This window comes from Gouania willdenowi, chromosome 2 (genome assembly GCF_900634775.1).
Source record: "Gouania willdenowi chromosome 2, fGouWil2.1, whole genome shotgun sequence".
Classification (NCBI taxonomy): domain Eukaryota; kingdom Metazoa; phylum Chordata; class Actinopteri; order Blenniiformes; family Gobiesocidae; genus Gouania; species Gouania willdenowi.
Window position 1 is genome coordinate 5261290 of NC_041045.1, and position 16243 is coordinate 5277532.

The 16243-nt window shown below is 39.0% G+C and overlaps 1 protein-coding gene and 1 long non-coding RNA gene across 10 annotated transcripts in view; one reads left to right on the forward strand and one right to left on the reverse strand.

The window, feature by feature from the left end:
* LOC114474330 (transmembrane protein 47-like) overlaps positions 1-16243 on the reverse strand; it is a 49524-nt gene that overhangs the window by 21698 nt on the left and 11583 nt on the right. For 3 of the 9 annotated variants that reach the window (XM_028464619.1, XM_028464610.1, XM_028464592.1), the window contains 3 exons: positions 9006-9087; positions 4288-4381; positions 3746-4183 (listed from right to left, as the gene is read on the reverse strand). The gene's annotated coding sequence lies outside the window, so the exon portion shown is untranslated. Of the gene's footprint in view, positions 1-3745; positions 4184-4287; positions 4382-9005; positions 9091-16243 lie in introns of all 9 variants that reach the window. The other 6 variants (XM_028464602.1, XM_028464574.1, XM_028464583.1 and 3 more) reach the window with 5 other exon arrangements.
* LOC114474439 (uncharacterized) lies at positions 13282-13954 on the forward strand. Its single transcript, XR_003675364.1, has 3 exons — positions 13282-13442; positions 13598-13666; positions 13815-13954. It is a non-coding gene; the product is annotated as an uncharacterized LOC114474439 (long non-coding RNA).

A 16243-nucleotide genomic window follows, 5' to 3' on the forward strand; every position in this document is an offset into this window, starting at 1 on the left:
GCTTGTTTCGGTGGAAACGGGGCGGATGAAGACTTGGCTGCTAAGATGATGGGCTGAGGAATCAGACTCATCTCCTGTTTAATGCTACTGTTTATCTTTGAGAAAAGGGTGAAATTTAAACACAGTAGTAAGTAATATTAGCAACTTCTCTTAAAGGGATACTCCACTTTTTTTTTTTTTTTTTACAAATGTGGCCTAAAACCTTAGAAATGTACTTATTAGAAGATCTATGTCTAACAAAGTCACTATTTAGCACCATATTAATTTTTTTATTCTTTTAAAAATGGGACTACTGAAATCAGGTAATTGATGATGTCACACGGCCCCACTGAGTGTAAACATCCCATTGTTTCCTATTGGAGTGAAAAATTCAGCCTGCTTTTTAGATCATTTAGCAGCTTTTTCAGTCAAAATACCAACTTGTGCTGCTTTTGGTAAAAAAAAAAATCAGGAAAAGGTAAAGATGTCGATGAAAACCTTTTTTGTTTATCAAAAGAGGATAAAAACAGTTGTGACCCAAAAAATTATCTATGACCGCAGGGGGCAACAGTTCTGCGGTTTGGGAGGAGACAATGAAGCGGAGAAGAAGAGCTCTCCTAAGGGACCTTGATTCTCCCTTAAACAGTGTGCAGCCGACACTCTGATGGTTGAAGTTAGCGAGTAATCACGGACTGTTGAAGACACACAAACGCTAAAGATAGATGTCCTTTAGGATGGGAGTCCTTTAACAGTTTGTGATATTGTGCCCTAGTTTGCACTTTCACGTATAAATGATGTATTAAATATGTAAGACACAAACAATTTCCAAACAATAAGTGACAGAAATCAGTCTCTGCAGGAGTTTTTACATTTTGTGTTCAATTTTTATTTAATTTGTTGAAATTTTGTTGGAATTATCTGCATTTGTAGGGGCTGAGATATCTAAAGCTCTTTCTGTCATTTTTACTTTTTTTCCCGTGGGCCGAATTTGGTGTTCCAAAGGGCTGAATGTGAACCCCTGGCCTTGAGTTGGACATGTGTGTTAAAACAACCCTTTTAAGATGAATCTATTTCTACAGCGTGTATGAGCTTATTCAAAATCCTGGATATTTCATCCCCCCGTGATGTACAATCAATGAACATTTCTATGATATATAAGTGTTACAATCAGGTCACCAAGAGACAAATATTTGCTTTACAAGCATGTTTGTAAATTTAAGTGCTTAGCAAACAATATGTGGGCATGTGTTATGGATTAGGTGGTAATTCGGGTTTGATTGTGTCAGTTAACAGACCAATATCTACTGTCTTCAGTTCTCTTTTTCACACGCACGCACATTCATAAATGTAGATTCATCTCAGGGCAAAGGCCTGCTTAATGAAGACGATGCTAATTGAATCCCTGCATGAGTGACGTACAGGGATAGTACCGTACTCTGTACTGATGAAATGAAAATGAAATGGTATTAAGCTGCTGAGCAGATAATCCATTTAGGAATGTCTGGGAAAGGAGAAGGATTAGTTCAAGCGGAACCATATGGCTTGGCTGTCAGAAGTCATTCACAGTTGTTTGGATATTTTTCATTTCATGGTCTTTTTTGTTTTAAATAAAAAAAAATTCAAGGAATCTGCTGGAGGCGGATTAGACAGGCTGTCAGTTAAAAATGATAAAAATGTGTATAACACGTTATAAAAGCCTGTCAAAGAGATGCCAGTTAAGCTAAGAGTTGACGGAGCAGATAAAAATAAATCATTGATATTTATAAAATATTGGGAGAATAAAAGTCTAAACAAGAAGCAGGCACACACAGGACAAACATCATCAAAATAAATGTTGTGAATATGATTTTCTCCAGAAACTCCAAAAATTGTTTTGAGCTGTGGAATTAAAAACATAAAAACTATTTATAGTATGTAAGGAATTACTGACAAAACCCCTGGAGAACAAAAGCAATTATTCTCACTCTCAAGTGTTAGATGTATGATCTACTGTAAATGCCTCTAAACTAGTTATAAGGTACCTGTACAAGTCATTTTTTATGTTTACAACTTAATTGTGTTTTATGTATTTCCAATCAAAAAAGAAGAAAAGCAACAACCCCAAAAGTCGTTTTCTGAAGAATTGTACCATACTAAACAATATCAAAGGATGACAGCCTTTAATGTGTTGCTATGGACGTCACAACAATGTGTGTTGGAGCTACTTTTGACGCGTTCTTTTCTTTTTCTTTTTTACATTTTTCTCCTTTTTTCTCTCAATTCTTTTCTCTTTTTATTGTTGCATATCTGTGCAGCACCAGCATTTAGAATAATGACAAATCTGTGCAATACTACAGGAACAAAGGTTTTGGTCTGTTTTTCTGTCATTTTCGTGTGTTTTGGGAGTGATTTTGTGTATTTTTGCCATCGATTGGCATATTTTTGTTGTCATTTTGTGTATATTTTGAGTGGGGTTTTTTTTGTGTTTTTTATATGGCATTGTCGTTTCATGTATTTTTAGCATCTTTTTGTTATTTTTCTCGTGTTTGTTGTTGACCTTTTGTTGTTGTTTAATGTTTTTGGTGTCTTATTTGTGTATGTTCTTTGTTATTTTATAAATGCAAATTTTGTATATTTTTCTCTTTGTGTGTTTTTGGAGTCATTTGGTGTATTTTGTTGTCTTGGAAGTATATTTCTGTAAATTTCTATGGCATTTGAAATCATGTTGGGCATTTATTATAGGGGCCACACAAAATTCAAGCAAGGGCCGCATGTGGGACCCGAGCCGCCAACTGCCCATGTCTGCTCAAGTATATGATCTTTAGACATAGCTTGAAATTAAAGTTCAGTACAGCTACCCTTAAAATGAATAAAACAGGTCTGCGACCCACTTTTAGGTCCCAACCTCCCAGTTGAGGAACTTATTGATGGAACAGAAAAAGGAATGGAGGGAAATGAGGTGAAGGAATGAATCAGTGAGCAGTGAACAAACGTACTTAGACAGATTGGGAGTGACAGAAACAAACAGTAACATACGCTTTACAAGTATAGGATCAAAGTCCCCAAACCCACAAAACAAACTAAATGTTTTTTTTGTTTATTCCATACAGAACAAACTCAACAAAAAAACAATGACTAACAACAAAAAAAACCCCACAACCTCCCCTGATTGTGATAAAGTTGTACGAGGAATATTTGCTCTCCACATGAAATAAAACTGGCAAAACTCAACAAGGGAATTTGAAATGAAGTGAAGAAATGAGAAAACCTGGAAGTCAAACTACCTTTTAAGCAACAAAACAAAGACTTCTTCTAACAAACCAAATCCGTTGAGGTTTTTTTTTTTTTGTTCAAACAGTTGCATAACTAAACATAAATGGAAAAATTGCACAGCAAAACACACTCTAGACCAGCGTTTCTCCAATGGGGGTACACAATGGCACGAGGGGGTACGAGTGGAAAATTAACAAATGAAAGCATTACAAATATGGAATTTTATAATGGTTATTTTCAGTTACAAATTATGATTATAATAATGATGATTGAAATTATCTTGATTAGAACTTAAAAATACAAAACAAAATGATACAAAACTATAGAAACACATTTATTTAGGAGGCACTAAATACTGTTTAATTCCACTTATTTACAAAATTGGATTCTTTAAAACGTGTTTATCACTCATTGGTTCCATCATTATTCTCTATAGTGGTTTTTTTTCATAGTATTCTGAGCAGAATGTTGTAGATAGAGGTATTTGGATTCAGAAATAAGAGAAAGGGGGTACCTGGTCCAATAAAGTTGGAGAACAACTGCTCTAAACTATGAAACACACCATTATAGGTGTGAATGACGAGGATCCAGCTGCTTTACAGTGAAGAAAAGCAAAAATAAAAGGTTGGAAATATAAAGAGTAAATTCAGATCAAATCCTGTCAATAAGGTGTGTAAGTCCCCTGATAATCATGAGCTTCAAGCTGGTTTCTACTTGCTTGCAGCAATTATTTTACCTTTTGACAAGCATCATGGATCCTGCCATCAGGAGGAAGTGCTGCAGGCTCCCCCGGGTTTAGTTCTACTGCAACTCTTCAAAGACACATTTTTCTTCTTTTTCTTTGTGTTTTATCAGGCGCACTTTAACTTTTACTGTTGTCTTGACTCATCTGTTGCCAGGGCAACCCGCCTGCAGAGGCGGGCCAGAGGGGGAGCTCACATCCGCAGGTAATCTGTGGACAGCAATCAACAAACGCGTGAATACACACTCGCACACACACCTTTTCCTGGATTCCCAGCATGCAGCAGAGGCTTCTTCCTTCCTTCCCCCATTCACCTTAAACTCCACTACTTTATTGGCCGCCTTTATATCCTCCTCTTCCAGCCTCATCCTCCCTTTGTTCTCAGACCCCCGCAGGCTGCAGATGGTTCTTAATGGACACATAACTGAGCGTAACTACCTTGTGAATAATTCCGCAGGCACAAGGTGAGCCATAGGACAATGGACACACACATACAGAAATGTATAGGCATGCATAATGTATATGTTAACTTTTTAAAAGCATTCACTGAAGGTATAAAGTTCAACAACACTACTGCAATCTGTAGCAGAATATAGAGTTTATATAATTTACATATAAAGTTCAGATTTTATGTCTTCTTTCTGAATAATATGTTAAGGTTTCATTTATTCAGACAACTGTTTTTCAGGAAATTTACTTTGATCTCCAGACATGTTTCGACTGTCAACTGCCAGTGTTCTTCAGAGGCATCTGCTGATCGCTTTGATGTATCCATAACTTCCGCATAATAAATCCAGCAAGTTCTTTTTTGTCTTCTTTCAGAATAATATGTTATGGTTTCATTTATTCAAACACATTTTTCAATTGAAATTGAAAAAAAAAACAATTCTCCAGCTCTCCTGAGCCGTGGTAGAGGCCCGGCTCCCTTAAGTCCTACCTCCTTAAGCACCCCCCCCCCCCCGACCCCCCCCCCCCCCCCCCCCCACCAAAGCTCCGCCCCTGCATACACCTTTCTACGCGTCATTCGCAACAATGCTAATTTTGGGTCGAGTTCCACCCTGTGTTTAAAAATCTGCGAAATGTATTTAAAATTCCTCCTTTTCCTCCACAGAGGTTTTCTTAACATCAGGTGTGGATTTTCAAGGTTGTTCTGGTCAGTGCCACATTAATGTGTGAAGAGAAGAGGAGCTAAATGATGTCCCGACTCGCTCTGCTGTGTTACAGTAATGAGACGCACGAGGGAAGAGATGAATCAGACAAAGTCGGTAACGTTTTTACATTAAGCGATCTCCTAAAGTAATGGGGGTATCCTCGCCCTGAAGAGCATTTAATGCTCCTCATCTGTCTGAGAGCTGCTGAGTGTGCGGAACTCCAGAGAAACGAGCTCTTTGTTTCAAGGGTTCGTTTTTGTCGACATCAAAAGCATAAAATAGATAAACACGTAAACGATTTTACATGTGCACTTGATCGATTTGTAGTTGAGATATAAAGGTATGTTTGTGATTTATACATTTATCCTAGCCATGACTTATTACTTTTCAGATAATTATTTAAATATGGTGATGAGAATTCATTTTTTTTTTAAAGGTATAGATGTTCACATATACAATAGACAGTGAAAATCTATTGTTTTGACAGCCTCATGCATTCTGCCACTTATGGACTGACTTACAAGCATAGATAGTAACTTCGTTACTTAGCAACACGTGACTCTAACTTTGTTTTGTTTTTTTATATGTCCCATTTTTTAACGAAGGTGAACTTTCAAGCCCCACCTGCGCCCACATTTATTGAATAAGGATAAACAGGTAATATATCTAGTTTATCCTTATTTAATAATTGTTACTGAATATTATTGTGATTTTAATTCCCGTATTTCTCTTATCCAAATACAGTGGAAGTGGAATCTAGTTGTCGTACAAGTCAGTAAATCGGACTGTATATTAAAGTGTCCAGACGACATATGAAGAAATGTTTAAAATAATTCATGAGAAAAAAATACTCTGGGGAGAAATATTGATTTTCGATATTCGGAGCACAAAAACAAAATTGAGATATATATCGAGAGGCACCATAACAGGGTGGTGGGTTGGTTCACATATTTGGGCCTCTCCGGTGGGGGCCTGGCCCCTCTGTTGGTGGCTGGGACACTGCATAGAGTAAAAATACATCAGGATGGTGCGGTCGGGCGTGGCGGTGGGTCTCGGGGGGCTTTGCTGGGGTCTCTCCTTGCGGGGTCTTTCCGGGCAGTGTCGGCCTGGTGGGGCGCGGGGGCGCTTCCTCCCCTTGGGTGTGGCTTGGTGCTTGTTTCGTCGGCTGGTGGCCTTGGGGGCGGGCCCCGCGGTGTGCGGGCCCGGGGCGGCCTGCCTCGCCGGTTTGGGGGGTGGGTGTGCTGGGGGTGTGCTGGTGTCCTCGCCGGGGTTGGGGCGGGGTTGCTCGGCGCCTCGGAGCGATGCTGTTTACTGGGGGGCGGCGCTAGCTGTTCCGGTGGTGGAGGTTGCTGTCGGCCGCCTGGTGGGTCTGTCCTGCCATCTGCGGACTGGTGGGTGGGTCCGGGGCATCTTTGGCTGGGGGCTGCTGTTCCGCACTTGATGTGTGCCATTGGGGTGCCTCCGTCCCCGCGGTGGGGATCGCCGGTTGCTCGCGGGCCGGTGGGGGGCGCTGCTCCGTGGCTGGCACTGCCCGGGGGGTGGCGGGCCCTGGGCTGCTGGCCTTGGGCTATCCGGGGCTGTGCGGTCCTGCTGGGCTGTGGCCGGGTCCTGGGCGGGGGTGGGGGGTGCGTCCCGGGGGGCTTGGCCCAGGGGCTTGCCCTTGGGGGGTCCTGGTCCCGGGGGGTGCTCCTGGGGCCCGGGGTGATTGGCTGGCTGGCCGGGCCGGTCCTGGCGGGGGTCTTTCGGGGCGGGTGCCGCGCACCGCGCCCTTGCATACCTACTGGTACGGCCCCTGCTTGGGCAGTGCCCCGTGAGGCAGGGTGTCGGGGTAAGAATAGGGGGCCACATCCCGGCAAGGCGGTCTGGCTTGGTCCTTGGAGGGGGCCCTGGGTTTAAAAAAACTGAAGCCCGTGGCGCGGGCGGCATCAACAAAAGGTGATTTGGGGCGCCATGGGGGGCTAGGTTGGGGTGCCTGGGGGCCGGCGGGGAGACTCCCGGCGGCCCCCTGGTGCCTTATGCGGCTTGGGGTGTGGTCGTCCTCCCTGGGCGGGCTGCTCCTGGTGCTGCGTCCGTTCCAAGTCCCTCTGGCCTGGGGTCGGGTCCCTGCTGGCTCTGGGCTCGGCGGCGGGTGCCCGCCGGCTGCCCTTTCGGCGTGGCTCTGGTCGTTTGCTGGGCGTGGGCTTCGGCTCCTCCGCTGGGGTCTCGGGCGGGGAGCTCTCTGGGCCCTCCCCTCGGGGGGTTGGGCGCGGGGGTGTGGGGGGGAGGGGGGGATGCGGTGGGGGGGTCTGGGGGGTTGGGGGTTGGATCGGTGGCGTGGTGCGCTGGGGTCCTTGGCTCCTTGGGGCTTTCTCGGGTGTGTATGGGGGGGGCGATGGTTGCCTCTCGGCTTGGGATCTTGGGGGCGTTCGGGGGGCTGCTTGGCCGTGGGGTGGTTGCCGGGGGCCCCTAGATTGCCCGCTCTTGCTGCTGGCCTGACTGCTTCTTCGGGCCCGGGGGCGGCTCGTGGGTTTTGCAGTGGCGGTTCTTGGAAATACATTTGTCATGGATGCACTGGCCTTGGGCTGTGGGATAACACTCATACTGGGCTCAACCATAGACACGTTGTTCCCAAATACCTGTTTTATGGAATTTCCACTCACTTCTTCCTCTGTTCACAGCCACCACCATTATTCCTAAGCCGCACACTGGTCACAAACTGGCTTGATAACACAACAATAAGCACAATATACACAACCACAATTTCACATCGCATCACTTGAAACAAAAAAAAAAAAAAAAAAAGAGATATATATCGTAAATCAATATTTTTTCTCCACCCCTAGTCGTTACGCTCTCATATTTAAACAATTTTACAATTGCACAATTCAAATTTCATATTTACGGCTTTAATCTAAATAGATAAGCAGTTTGCAGTTTATCTATTCTTTTATTTTGGAGGTTCTACCAATATTCAGAAAGTTGCACTACCAGGAATAAGGTAGATATGTGTGTTTGTTTGAATTTGGTAAACTGTTTAACACACAAAGTGACAAAAGTGATAGAAAAGGAGCAGTTTTTGTGATTCTTACTAAATGTGCATCAACTATAGCAAAAACATACTATTAAATCATCCCAGTCAGGAATTATTCTGTCACATTTAACAATATGCAAGACTTGCAGTGTTAGTAAATATAAAAACGTGTCTACTATTTAATTTACATGATTATGGTGCTAATATTGATATAATATTGCAAAAAAGAGTTTTTTTGTCTTTTTTTTTGCTTGTTTAGTAGGAAATTTTACTTCAGGTGTCCTATCTGCATTTCTATATCTATGTTTCTGATAGGATACAAAGTTCTGCATCTAGAAATAGGGAACAAATACATGAGCTGCCTCAGGCTTTAATACTGTGTATTGTGTTTCTCCCGTTGGAGATTTAAAAAAAAAGAAAACGCTTTCAGCTCCTGTCATTTATTCCATCTGTCAACTTCTCTCACATAACTCATCAGCTTTAATTCATCTTGGAAAATAGTCTTTATCGTGATAAACATCATCCATTAAACTGATCTTTAATATTCTTGTTTCCTGCTTATAATACTCCATCTACTCATTTTGCTTTCCACGAGCTCGGAATACAGTGTAGATAATGGAGGAGCCTATTAGTGGGACAGCAACCCCCCGTCATCTCCTCATGGAGAGGTCATTAGTGCTCGGAGGTATCGATTCTACCCGGGAATGCCTCATTAATGGACTCTACAGATAAAGACAGGAGCTGATAAATGAAAGCACTCTTCACTCACCGGGGTGTCACTTCTAATGTACATTAAGGAGGACAGTAAAGAATAAGCAAACACAGAGTTTCAATCACATGCCAGTGGGGGGAAAAAAAACAAGGAGTCTACCTTAATGTTGACTTTGTGAACGATGGAATCCATAGGAATGCCACAGACTCGGTTAATGTGCTTCAGAAGTGATGAGTCAGGGCTACTGGAGAGCACCAAACCAACATCAAGCACAAGGAAAAGAATAATAGCAATACACAACCCATCATAATTATTTACTCTGAAGCTGAACATGGAAACAACATTTTGTCAGAAATGTTCATAAAGTCATTTATATCAACTTTTAGCGTCAAACACAAGTAAAAACTTTTTTGTCTTCTTTAAAAGATATGAATTCATACATTTAGCTCATACAGCGTTCAAAGCCAAATCCTACTGCTTTGATTTTATTTGGCAGTTATTATTATTATTTTTATTTAATTTATTGTTACTCGACTGTTGCATTTAAGAGTGTCCCTGACTCGATTAGAAATATCGCACATTAGCTAAAGACTGTGTTATTCAGTTTATTATGTCAAAAATGTAAAGGTATGACAATAAATACAGTCAAAATAGTGAACAGACAGTTTCTCAATGATCACTCAAAAAAAAAGGATGTGTATGCAGTCATACATATTTAGTAATTATTGGGGGTTTTTTTCTCTCTCTCTTTTCTGAAAGGGAAGCCATCTGCATCAAATATTTTGTTTATTGCATTATTGTTCCTTGTAATATTGCATTTGCATTTTTTTCAAAATAAAACAGTATATACAGGTATATCATACCTGTCAAGTTTTGGATTTGAAAATAAGGGAAATTTTCTGGCGCCCACTACGAGACGTCCCACCCTCCCAACCAAGCTCCAGTATTCCTTATATTTTAAGATAGGTGTACAATAAATCTAAAATACCCACTTGTCAACCACTTACTAAATACGTGATTATTATGTGATTAGAATCTGGTAGGTCGACCTTTATTAACATTGAAATGCTGTAAACATTCCTACTAGGGCTGGGCAATATGAACCAAAACTCATATCTCAATATTTTTTCTCAAAATGGTGACATATGATATAAATCTAGATAATTTTATCAAATAAAGTCTGACCAGAAAGACAATTCTGGGTTCAATTTGCCACAAAATGTCACACAGGGACATTTATTAACAAACAGCTGATCAATATGTGCACTCAGAAATTAATCTAACTGAGCTTTACATGTTGTTCTGAGAAGTAAAAGCAGCGACTCCTAAAACTAGTATTTTAATACATAATAAGCTATATAATAGATATATAGATGAAATATTATAGTTTTCTATATCGCCAGAATAGAAAACTCGATACATCTTGAATCTCGATATATCACCCAGCCCTAATTCCTAAATTATAAAACAGCCTAAATAAAAACATAAATGTGTATATGAAGCACGTGTTTATTTAATATACTTACAGTTCATGTACAAGTCAACACATTGAATAGTTACTGTTAATTTCACATTCCTTGTCTTTAAATTAGGGATGAACATTTTATTTTATATTAATTTCTCATGCTCACTCATTAGACACATTTATTACAGACTTTACATTCTTTAACACTTTTTTAAAGCAGTGTATATTTGTGGCTGATTTTTCACGGTGACTTACGTCATTCCTTCCGCTGTGGTAGACGTTAAAATCTCAGTTATTAATCGAACAGAACGTGTAACTGTGTCACATCCTGCTGCTGTTTAGGAAGATAAACTCTGTGTCTCATTTTACTACGTATTTACACCAGTTCTTTGTTTTTTTTTTTTCCGCTGGCACGTCTTCATTCATCGTCTCTGTTCTGAGTTGTTTCCGGGTTTGTTGCCGCCGTCAGCACTAATCTCGCGAGAGTTGCCACCAAGACAGGCCATTTCAGGTGGCAGTTCTCGCGAGGCTAGTGAAGGCGTTCAGTTTAGTGAGGCATCTTTGAATTATTATTACATTAAAATACGGGATATTTACGGGAAAATAATAATACGATATATATATATACACATATATATTTTTTTAATCCAAATTCTTGTAACGGTTGGCATTGCTGCAAACTGTGTACCTTCCTCTGCAACCGTGAGCTTTCCCACAATATTGCACTCAATATCGTATTTAGATATCGTCACATCACCAGTAAACAGCACTACAGTAACACAAGTCATACAAATATATGGAAAGTGGAAAAGCTTCAGGAACACTTACCAGAAACTTGCATAGTCATAGTGTTATAGAAAAACTAATAACACTTTAATGTGTACATTGTATTGGTGATACCGTGGTAGATCTCTCGTCTCCCATGCGGGAGACCTGAGTTCGAGTCCCGACCAATCGACTTTCCCTTTTGACTCCGCCCCAATATTATTTTTTGTATAAATCACATTAAATCAGTCTCAGGTGTTTGGCAGGGGTCATCACTCACACTGTAGGAATGTGTTACATGATATTATTTCCCACATTAAAAAAGATAAATTACGAAAACAATGGTAAATTCACATTTTTGTTATTAATTTACAAGAAGTACAAGTGTTTTGAAAAGGGGCTTATGCACGTGTCAAGAAAAAACAAAACAAAAATATATTATAAAGAATTTCTGTTTTATTTATCCAATTACAAATGGTTCAATAAATGCACTTTAATTTCCCTGATCTTTTGGAATTTAAGGAAAATTTGCCAAATATTCGAAAAATTAAGAGATTTGAGATTAAAAATGAAAACTACATTGTGAATTTTACATTGACAAAGTGTTTCATGTTTTTGACACAAGTGTTTTAGAGTTTCGGTACAAAAAGTTGCACACTAAGATGAGCTTGTTGGACAGCTGTTGCCTGTTGTTTCTGCTGTGAGTCGGTAGGTGGCAGTAACGAGCTGGTAATTGATCTCCAAATACATGAACGGACGTTTTTGTAAAGCACTATTCCTCCACCGCAGAGTTGATCAACAACAGGGGATTATTTTCTGATACAGCACTGATATGAAGCTGTATGGACACAAATGACCAAAAAAATACATTCTTTAATTTTGAGTAACGCAGAAGTTACTTTTTCCAGTAACACATTACTTTTTGGTGTAAGTAATCAAAATAGTAACTAGTTACTCTTTTTTTACAGTAACTAGCACAACACTGGGTATAGTACACTGACTGATGTATCTTTAAAAGTTCATACAAAATCAAATCCTAACTGTTATGAATAACCACAGACATAGTGAGGACACTCTTTACTATCACCGCGATAAGGCTTAAGATATTTTTCTGTAACATAGTGGAATAATCCTAGAACAAAAATGTTTGATCAAAATTGCATTTCTCACTGTCATTAGCAACATGTTCACTTTTTCCACCTATTTTTCGATAAGGGTGGGATTTTAGCATGTTGCCACTTAAAAATGTCTTTTTACTGATTTGAATGAGGCGTATTATATGTTTTAAAAGGTACAATGTAAAGACTTACAGAGTAACAGTATCATAAAAAAAGAGAAAAGAAAGTAAAGAGAAATAAAAAATAAAAATAAAAAAATGCTCTCCCCGTCGGGGAATTGAACCCCGGTCTCCCGCGCGGCCGCCGAGGATTGTTCAGCTAAACGGCCCTAAACCGTTTCCCATTCATTCTCTATGGTAGTGCTAAACCACTACGGATGTAATGCGCCTTCCCGCCACTGACCCTTTGTGGCGCTGTAACAGCTTCATTCAGACTGTCTAACAAAGGTAAGTGACTTTTTGACACATCATGGTTGGATTGTAAGCTTGTAAGATTGGATTGATAGTGGGATTTGATTTAATGTTTAAGATGTGGAGGTTTTAAAGTCGAATGAAAGATTATTTATTTTTTTATTACAGTAGTATTAGGCAATATAAATAGACATATTATGTATGGCCTTTTAACAAAAATCATACTGATAGGTTAACATTAAATAAATAAATACATTCACATTTTATTTTATATTATATATATTCCCAAGGTTAAAAATGTTTTTAGAGATTTCTCTATATTCTAGTGGTTCCCAAACTGGGGTACGTGTATCCCTAAAACAGGGGTCTGCAACTTGTGGCTCTGGAGCCTCATGTGGCTCTTTGACTCTTTTGCAATGGTTCCCTTTTATCTGTAAGAACATATTAAAATAATGAATTGTTATTTCTTACACAGGGTGTTAATGATAAATGACTGACACTAAATAAAATGGTGATAAAACAATTTGTCAACCTAAAAATAATAATAATAACTTTCATCAACCATAATCTTGCCTTGCACCTGTGGTTAACCTTACATTTTAAATCCCTGGTAAGATAACTAAACCAACTAAAAGACCCATGGAAAAAAAAAGGCCCATATGAGTGTTATAAGTTTCTGAACATTAGTGGGAACAAATATAGTAAAGTGAATGATGCAATGTAAAGTAAATAGAGTTTATTGCTTTTAATTGAACATATATACATTGATCTTTTCAGGAACCCTCCCACCTTTTGAGATCTCCTCTGCCCTTCATACACATGAGCCAACCAACACACAGTAAGATGTCTTCATAACTCTTTGTTACTGTGCCGCAAATGTGTCCTTTACTATACTGTCTATAATACCCAAATTTGTCCTTGAATGTGCCTATAATAAGAAGATTAAAGTGTGTAAATATTATGACATTTTATTTTTCATCATTGTTCTCTCAGCTGGTCCTTCTGTTGTTGTTCCCCCACTGACACACAGACCAGACCCTCAGACACCTGAGACACCACACAGTAAGATGTTTTTTTATGACTATTCTGAAGATGTAACTGTGGTCAAAATATGTTTTAAGTTATTATGTAATCTGTGATGATAATAAAAGATGTGAAAATGACGACACGTCACTAATTATGTTTTTGTTTTTCATCCTTGTTCCGTCAGCTGGACCTTCTGCTGTTGTTCCTCCACCGACATGCAGACCAGCGGCAACAAAAGCCCAGACAGACAAAAAAATGTCTCTCGTGTGGGCAGCCAAAAATCCCGCTACCAAAGTGAGGTATCATCAGTTCATCAGCAAGGGCCCATTAGATACTACTATTGCTCCACAAAGGTGTTTAAAGCCTATTCTGCAGAGGGCCTGACAAATCCTAGAATGGCCTTTGAAGAGTTTGCACAGACTGATTTCTTTCAGCGTGAACTTCAGCTAACAAAGCGCAGAGTGGAGGAAAAAGCTGAAAAGAAGAGGAAACTCCCGGACCCTCAACCTCAGGGAACAATGTGCCGATTCTGTCGCACAGAGCTAAAGCAGGGCCCAAACAGCAAACATGTACACAAAGGGTTTCCAGGAGTTTCAGGAAAATACAATTACTGCCCACCTATAAGTCCTCGCCTTATATAAAGACAGAGGCATGACGAAAGAAATGACATGGAGGGAATTTCAAGCCTCATCATTCTATGGCATGGAAAAGGAGAGGTGGGCAGTAGAAGGAAAGAAGTAGTAATGCTGACGTTTTATGCATACACCTAATACATTTCATATTTTAATCACCCACTGTTCACAAAACTCAAACTATGGTACAATTGGTGCATAATACTAATGCAGGCATAGTGTCAGGTGTCTAAATTGTGTACTGATTACTTTAATAGATTTAGTGTTTTTTTTTCTTTCTTGTGTATATACAGTATATCGAATTGATGTTGTTTTTTGAGGATTCAATTCAATTGAACTGTATTTATATAGTGCAAATTACAACAAAGTCATCTCAAAGCGCTTAACAAAAAAAAAAAAAATGGAGTTCATAGTAAGAAAGAAAGAACCCAACAAGATCCACATGAACAAGCATTTGTATATTAAAACTGATTGTTATTACTCATAAACTTATTTTTAAACTTGCTTGTTTTTACTCCCTCTTGTTTTACTCAGTATTCTTCTTGTTGCACCAAGTTACTGCAACTTCTGCCCAGTGCCATTACTTTGCAGCAGCTATAATTTCCATAGTTATCCTGTTCTTGTTTTTTTTACCTGTTTATACTTGTTTTAGCTTTTAATACTGAAGGCTCATGTTTGAGTATTTTTAATAAAACACTGATTTTAAGTAAAGAACTTGTTTCACTTGATTCCATCTTCAAAGCACTGGTCAGCTTATTTTCAATATGAATAATAGGTCAAATAATTTGTTTTTAATTCATTTCTGAATGCAACAGAAAATAAATCTTAATTACAGATATAATTTTTGCAGTGGAATATTACATATTATAACTAAATTTAGAAAAGTAACAAAGCATTTCAGCACCATTGACAGGAAAAGTAAAATTCAGTACCAAGGACCGCAGACAAGAAATGCTGCAATCTGATTGGCTGTCAGTGTGGTACAACTATCCACGGCTGGCCCCCGCGTGACAGGCGGGGATACTGACCACTATACTAACGAGGAGCTGACGGTCATACGGGACTTTTTATGGCTAATACAATTTAGAGACACTATCGAGCACCAAATGGAAAAAAATAGCTATTAAACACATAAATAAATTACAAATTACAGTCGCAAATGTTAATTTGATGTTTTTTAATTTCTATTGCGCCCGCCTTCTTTTTCTCTATCTCTCGCTCAACAGCGTCCTCAAAATCCGGCTAGTGGCCAAAAATATATTACATCCGTAGTGATAAGGATTACCATAGAGAATGAATGGGAAAAGTTTAGGAAGTTCAGCTTAACCAATGATGATCAGAAATACGCAATTCCTCGTTAGTATAAAAAACCACATAAATGTGTTGCCTAACTCTATTTTAATTTTGAGGAAAAACATAATTAACAGTCACAAATGTAGATTTAAAAACAAATCCTCGTCTTCCCAATTTCTAAATGGGTTGTACATTTTTATAAACATTGTAAAAAATTGTCCGATCTGAACGTGCTTTTTCGAATTTCCCAAATGATTGGACATTTGTCTTTTGGGTGACCACTTGATGTTCTTTGGTTTTACTTTACATTTCTGTTATTTTGTTCTGTGTTTAGATTCAATCTCTGTAAAATCAGTAACATTTACAATCAAACAAATTAATACATTCTGCTAATTGTGCAACATTTTGAGGTCCCAGGGATTCACAATAAAATCAAACAACAGCAAGATTTGATAGTTTTATCTTGTCTTTCTAAACCAAGCCTTTTGTGATTTCATGACGAATATGACACAGCAATGTAATTTGGAAAAAAAAAATTGAATATATAAACACTAAAACTTTCCTGTTGTGATGTCAAAAACAAATAGATAAATAAATATTTAAATTACATGTTATGATGGATGATTTTAGGTCAATAAGTCAAATTCCAAGCCCATTGATACAATAATACAATGTTAAAAGTAAAGGG